The sequence below is a fragment of the Anolis carolinensis genome, unplaced genomic scaffold (genome assembly GCF_035594765.1).
Source record: "Anolis carolinensis isolate JA03-04 unplaced genomic scaffold, rAnoCar3.1.pri scaffold_10, whole genome shotgun sequence".
NCBI classification, from domain to species: Eukaryota; Metazoa; Chordata; class Lepidosauria; order Squamata; family Dactyloidae; genus Anolis; species Anolis carolinensis.
In genome coordinates, this window is record NW_026943821.1 from 4,951,243 (window position 1) to 4,959,101 (window position 7,859).

The following is a 7,859-nucleotide window of genomic DNA, read 5'->3' on the forward strand; positions in this document are numbered from 1 at the left end:
GAAATAAAAAATAATATATAATGATATATTTTTATGATGACAATAATATAATAAAACAATAAAACAAAATAACAATAATAATATTTTTAATGATGCTGCTGCTGTAAGTCACCTCGAGTCCCTCCAGGAATGGGGGGTGAGGTATAAATAAAGCTTATTATTATTCTTATTATTATATTATAATTATAACACAAAATAATAAAATTTAATAATAATGTAATTTTAAGGATGCTAATAATATCAGAATAAAACAATAAAGCAAAACAATAATAAAATATAATAATAATAATAATATATGAAAAAATATATAATAATATAATTTTATGATGACAATAACATAATAATAAAACAATAGAACAAAATAATAATAATAAAATACCATCATAATATAATTGTAATGGTGATGATAACAATATAATAAAACAATAAAGCAAAATAATAACAATAATAAAATACAATAAAGCAATAAAACTGAAATAATCATAATGATATCATAATACAACAATAAAACAAAATGATAATAATATCATAATATAAAACAATAAAATAATATATAATTTTAATGATTATGGTAATAATAATACCATAATAATAAAAACAAAAGAATAATAAAAACAATAAAGTATCATCATAATATAATTTTAATGATAGTAATAATAATATCATAATAAAGCAGTAATAAAAACAATAAAATATATCATAATAACATAATTTCAATGATTATAATGATGATAATATAATAAAACAAAAGAATAATAAAAATACTAAAATATAATATCACAATAAAACAAAATAATAATAAAATATAATATCATAAAACAATAAAACAAAAGAATAATAGAAACAATAAATATAATATGAATAATATAATAAAACAATATAACAAAATAATAATTTTAATGATGATGATGATGATGATGATGATAATGATGATGATAATAATAATAATAATAATAATAATAATAATAATAATTTCCTTGATGCCCATTATTCCATAATGCTTTCTTTCCACCTGCCTATTTCAATGATTATGATGATAATATAATAAAACAAAAGAATAATAAAAATACTAAAATATAATATCACAATAAAACAAAAGCATAATAAAATATCATAATAATATCATAATAAAACAATAAAACAAAAGAATAATAGAAACAATAAATATAATATGAATAATATAATAAAACAATATAACAAAATAATAATTTGATGAATGATGATGATGATGATGATGATGATGATGATGATGATAATAATAATAATAATAATAATAATAATAATAATAATAATATGTTCCTTGATGCCCATTATTCCATAATGCTTTCTTTCCACCTGCCTATTTATTGTACTCCTTTTTTCTTTATTTCCGTGTGCAACGACATTCATGTCAATGCTTTCCTTTCTTAATAAAACATTGTATTGGGACATTGGAAATAATATGGAAGAGGGATATTGGAAACACAGGCTGGAGATATTGGAAATATAGGAGGAAGGTATTGGAAATAATATGGGAAAGATATTAGAAATATGGGAGATATTAGAATAATACGGGATATTGGAAATGATATGAGGAGGATATTATTATTATTTCCAGCATCTCCCTCCTATATTTCTAATAACCCTCCCATATTATTCCCTATATCCTTTTCCCATATTTCCTGTATTTCCCACAATATTTCTCCTTCCCAGATTCCTAATATTACTCTCCCTTATTTCTAATATCCCTCCCATATTATTTCTAATATCCCTCTCCCATATGGGAATATTATATGGGAGGGATATTAGAAATATGAGAGAGAGAGGGTAGAAATAATATGGGAGGGATATTAGAAATATGGGAGAGGGATATTGGGGATAATATGGGATATCTGGAATAATATAGAATATTGGGAATAATATAGGAAGGAAATATTGGGAATAATATAGGATTTTGGAAATAATATAAGGGAGGGAAATTAGTAATCGGGGAAGGAGGTACAAGAAATATGGGAGAGGGATATTGGGAATTACTTGGGAAATACTGGAAATAATATGGGAGGGATATTAGAAATATGGGAGGGAAATATTGGAAATAATATGGGATATTGGGAATTACATGGGAAATAATGGAAATAATATGGGAGGGATATTAGAAATATGGGAGAGAGATATTGGAAATAATATAGGATATTGGGAATAATATGGGGGAGGGATATTGGGAATTACTTGGGAAATACTGGAAATAACATGGGAGGGATATTAGAAATATGGGAGGGAAATATTGGAAATAATATGGAATTTTGGGAATAATATGGGAAGGAAATATTGGGAATAGTATAGGATTTTGGGAATAATATGGGGGAGGGATATTGGGAATTACTTGGAAAATACTGGAAATAATATGGGAGGGATATTAGAAATATGGGAGATATTGGGAATAATATGGAATTTTGGGAATAATATGGGAAGGAAATATTTGGAATAATATAGGATTTCGGAAATAATATGTGGAGGGATATTGGGAATTACTTGGGAAATACCGGAAATAATATGAGAGGGATGTTAGAAATATGGGAGGGAAATATTGGGAAATACTGGAAATAATATGGGAGGGATATTAGAAATATGGGAGGGAGATATTGGAAATAATATGGAATTTTGGGAATAATATGGGAAGGAAATATTGGGAATAATATAGGATTTCGGGAATAACATGGGGAGGGATATTGGGAATTACTTGGGAAATACTGGAAATAATATGGAATATGGGGAATAATATGGGAAGGAAATATTGGGAATAATATAGGATTTTGGAAATAATATGGGGGAGGGATATTAGTAATCAGGGAAGGAGATATAAGAAATATGGGAGAGGGATATTGGGAATTACTTGGGAAATACTGGAAATAATATGGGAGAGGGATATTAGAAATATGGGAGATATTGGGAAATACTGGAAATAATATGGGAGGGGTATTAGAAATATGGGAGATATTGGGAATAATATGAAATTTTGGGAATAATATGGGAAGGAAATATTTGGAATAATATAGGATTTCGGAAATAATATGTGGAGGGATATTGGGAATTACTTGGGAAATACCGGAAATAATATGGGAGGGATGTTAGAAATATGGGAAGGAGATATTGGTAAATATTGGAAATAATATGGGAGGGATATTAGAAATATGGGAGGGAGATATTGTGAGTAATATGGGATATTGGGAATAATATGGAATATTGGGAATAATATGGGAAGGAAATATTGGGAATAATATCGGATTTTGGAAATAATATGGGGGAGGGATATTGGGAATTACTTGGGAAATACTGGAAATAATATGGGAGGGATCTTAGAAATATGGGAGGGAGATATTGGTAAATGTTGGAAATAATATGGGAGAGATATTAAAAAATGGGAGAGGGATATTGGGAAATACTGGAAATAATATGGGAGGGATATTAGAAATATGGGAGAGGGATATTGGGAATAATATGGAATTTTGGGAATAATATGGGAAGGAAATATTGGGAATAATATAGGATTTTGGAAATAATATGGGGGAGGGATATTGGGAATTACTTGGGAAATACTGGAAATAATATGGGAGGGATGTTAGAAATATGGGAGGGAGATATTGGGAATAATATGAGATATTAGGAATAATATGGAATATTGGGAATAATATGGGAAGGAAATATTGGGAATAATATAGGATTTTGGGAATAATATGGGAGAGGGATATTGGGAATTACTTGGGAAATACTGGAAATAATATGGGAGGGATGTTAGAAATATGGGAGGGAGATATTGGGAATAATATGGGAAGGAAATATTGGGAATAATATAGGATTTTGGGAATAATATGGGGGAGGGATATTGGGAATTACTTGGGATATACTGGAAATAATATGGGAGGGATCTTAGAAATATGGGAGGGAGATATTGGTAAATGTTGGAAATAATATGGGAGAGATATTAAAAAATGGGAGAGGGATATTGGGAAATACTGGAAATAATATGGGAGGGATATTAGAAATATGGGAGAGGGATATTGGGAATAATATGGAATTTTGGGAATAATATGGGAAGGAAATATTGGGGATAATATAGGATTTCGGAAATAATATGTGGAGGGATATTGGGAATTACTTGGGAAATACTGGAAATAATATGGGAGGGATGTTAGAAATATGGGAGGGAGATATTGGGAATAATATGGGAAGGACATATTGGGAATAATATAGGATTTCGGGAATAATACGTGGAGGGATATTGGGAATTACTTGGGAAATACTGGAAATAATATGGGAGGGATGTTAGAAATATGGGAGGGAGATATTGGGAATAATATGGGAAGGACATATTGGGAATAATATAGGATTTTGGGAATAATATGTGGAGGGATATTGGGAATTACTTGGGAAATACTGGAAATAATATGGGAGGGATCTTAGAAATATGGGAGGTATTGGGAATAATATGGGAAGGACATATTGGGGATAATATAGGATTTTGGGAATAATATGGGGGAAGGAGATACAGGAAATCTGGGAGGGGGAGGCTGGAAATAATAGAAATACTATGGGATGGGGAGGGGGGGGCGAGAAATAATAGGGAATCCGGCCTGGGAAATGGGGGCGAGGGGTGTGGTGCGGTCCCTTTGGGTCTGGGAAGAGGGGTCCGGGAGAAATGGGAGGGTGGGGGTCTTTCCTCGGAGACCCTCTGTGTGTGTGTGCATCAGGGCAGAGAGGCTGCGCCAAGGAGAGGAGGGATGGAGACGGATGCAGGCCTTGCTTCCCAGGCGGGGATCGTGCAGCCTTTTCCTGGGGGAAGAAGAAAAGACCCTAACCCGGCCCCCCAGGACCCCAGCCTTACCTGGGAAGAAGGGAAGGAGGCGAGGATTCCCAGGCAGGGCTGGAGAGAGAGACGGGTGCACAGAGGCGGTGGTGGTGGTGGTGGTGGTGGTGGTGATGGAGGCGCCTGAGCATCAGCAGCATCCGCTCCGGCTCATGCGCAGCATCAGCACCACTCGGCTCCCCATCCCCGCCTCCTTGGCAAAAGGAGCCCGGAAGGCAGGCCAAAGCCACGGCAAAGGACATGCATCTGAAATGCAAAAATGTTGGCATCCCTCCCGAGACAATTGGGATATCTCTAGATATTTTTTCCCTGTGCCTCATTGCAGGTGATCGCAACAACTTACAGATATAAATCGGAAGCATCACGCTACCTATGATTTTGCACACGTTGAAATGCAAAATGTTTTGGATGTTATTTATTTAATTATTTATCATCATCATTATTATTATTATTATTATTATGACATAGTCTGACACAGCAAACAAGATAGATATGCTGGATTTCCTATCACTAGTCGAATACTTCCCAAGTGTTTAGGACTGTGTGATGTATTATTATTATTATTACTATAGATATGCTGGATTTCTTATCACAAAATCACAAGTCGGACACTTCCCAAGCGTCTAGGACTGTGTGATGTATTATTATTATTATTATTACTATAGATATGCTGGATTTCTTATCACAAAATCACAAGTCGAACACTTCCCAAGCGTCTAGGACTGTGTGATGTATTTTCAGATGATGCATGCAGATCCCAGTAGGGTGGCCTTTTGCAGTTGGCAGATCGTAATATTATTATTATTATTATTATTATTATTATTATTATTATTATTTTATTGTATGATACAGCAAACAAGATAGATATGCTGGATTTCGTATCACAAAATCACAAGTTGAACACTTCCCAAGTTTCTATAACTGTGTGATGTATTTTCGGATGATGCGCACAGATCCCAGTAGGGTGGCCTTTTGCAGTTGGCAGATCGTAATATTATTATTATTATTATTATTATTATTATTATTATTATTATTATTATTATTATTTTATTGTATGATACAGCAGACAAGATAGATATGCTGGATTTCGTATCACAAAATCACAAGTTGAACACTTCCCAAGTTTCTATAACTGTGTGATGTATTTTCGGATGATGCGCACAGATCCCAGTAGGGTGGCCTTTTGCAGTTGGCAGATCGTAATATTATTATTATTATTATTATTATTATTATTATTATTATTATTATTTTATTGTATGATACAGCAAACAAGATAGATATGCTGGATTTCATATCACAAAATCACAAGTTGAACACTTCCCAAGTTTCTATAACTGTGTGATGTATTTTCGGATGATGCGCACAGATCCCAGTAGGGTGGCCTTTTGCAGTTGGCAGATCGTAATATTATTATTATTATTATTATTATTATTATTATTATTATTATTATTATTATTTTATTATGACACAGCAAACAAGATAGACATGCTGGATTTCGTATCACAAAATCACAAGTCGAACACTTCCCAAGTGTCTAGGACTGTGTGATGTATTTTCGGATGATGCGCACAGATCCCAGTAGGGTGGCCTTTTGCAGTTGGCAGATCTTAATTTTGTCAATGTCTATTGTTTCCAAATGCCGGCTGAGATCTTTTGCCATGGCACCCAGTGTGCCGATCACCACCGGGACCGCCTGCACTGGTTCCTGCCAGTCTTTGAAGCTCAATCTTGAGGTCCTGAGAGCGGCTGAGTTTTTCCTGTTGTTTTTCGTCAATGCGACTGTCACTTGGGATGGCAACATCAATGATCCAAACCTTTTTCTTTTCCACAACTGTGATGTCTGGTGTGTTGTGTTCCAGAACTTTGTCAGTCTGGATTCGGAAGTCCCACAGTATCTTTGCGTGCTCATTTTCCAATACTTTTGCAGGTTTGTGATCCCACCAGTTCTTTACTGCTGGGAGGTGGTACTTGAGGCATAAGTTCCAATGAATCATTTGGGCCACATAGTTGTGCCTCTGTTTGTAGTCTGTCTGTGCGATTTTCTTACAGCAGCTGAGGATATGATCCATGGTTTCGTCGGTTTCCTTGCACAGTCTGCATTTTGGGTCATCAGCTGATTTTTCAATCTTGGCCTTAATTGCCTTTGTCCTGATGTCTTGCTCCTTGGCTGCAAGGATCAGGCCTTCTGTCTCCTTCTTCAGGGTCCCATTCGTGAGCCAGAGCCAGGTCTTCTCCTTATCAGCTTTTCCTTCAATTTTGTCAAGGAACTTTCCATGCAATGTTTTGTTGTGCCAGCTGTCAGCTCTAGTTTGTAGTGCGGTTTTCTTCTACTGGTTTTTTGTCTGCTGTGCTTTGAGGAGTTTCTGATTTTTGACTTCAATCAAAGCAGGTTCTTCACTTTGCTTTACATATTCTGCCAGGGCATGTTCTTCTTCTTTGACTGCTTGTTTTACTTGTAAGAGTCCTCTGCCCCCTGATCTTCTAGGCAGATAGAGCCGGTCAACATCACTGCGAGGGTGCAGGGAATGATGAATGGTCATGAGTTTTCTTGTTTTTCTGTCCAAATTGTCCAGTTCCATCTGTGTCCAGTTTATAATGCCAGGAGTATATCTTATGACAGGTATGGCCCAGGTGTTTATGGCCTTGATGGTGTTGCCTCCATTGAACTTGCTTTTGAGAATGTTTCTGACCCTTTGTTTGTATTCTTTGCTGACCACAGTCTTCACATGTTCATGCTTGATGTTGTCCAGCTGTAGTTATTATTATTATTATTATTATTATTATTATTATTATTATTATTATTATTATTATTGACACAAGGGCATAGTATGACATAGCAAATGAGATGTATATGCTGGATTTTGCATCACGAAATCACAAGTCGAACCCAAGTGAAATAACAACAACAACAACAACAACAACAACAGGCTTGACCCTGCTTAGCTTCCAATACCAGGCAAGATCTACTGCCTTCAAGGACATTATTTTCGGCTGTTTGTGTTGCAAGGCCTCTTCC

General features: G+C 34.4%; 1 protein-coding gene across 3 annotated transcripts in view; it reads right to left on the minus strand.

Moving 5' to 3' along the window:
• The window catches only part of clip3 (CAP-Gly domain containing linker protein 3), a 71,518-nt gene extending 66,494 nt beyond the window's left edge, over nucleotides 1–5,024 (minus strand). For all 3 annotated transcript variants that reach the window (XM_062962429.1, XM_062962428.1, XM_062962430.1), the window contains exon 1: nucleotides 4,862–5,024. The gene's annotated coding sequence lies outside the window, so the exon portion shown is untranslated. The remainder of the gene's footprint in view (nucleotides 1–4,861) is intronic.
• Between the last annotated feature and the right edge of the window lie 2,835 nt (nucleotides 5,025–7,859).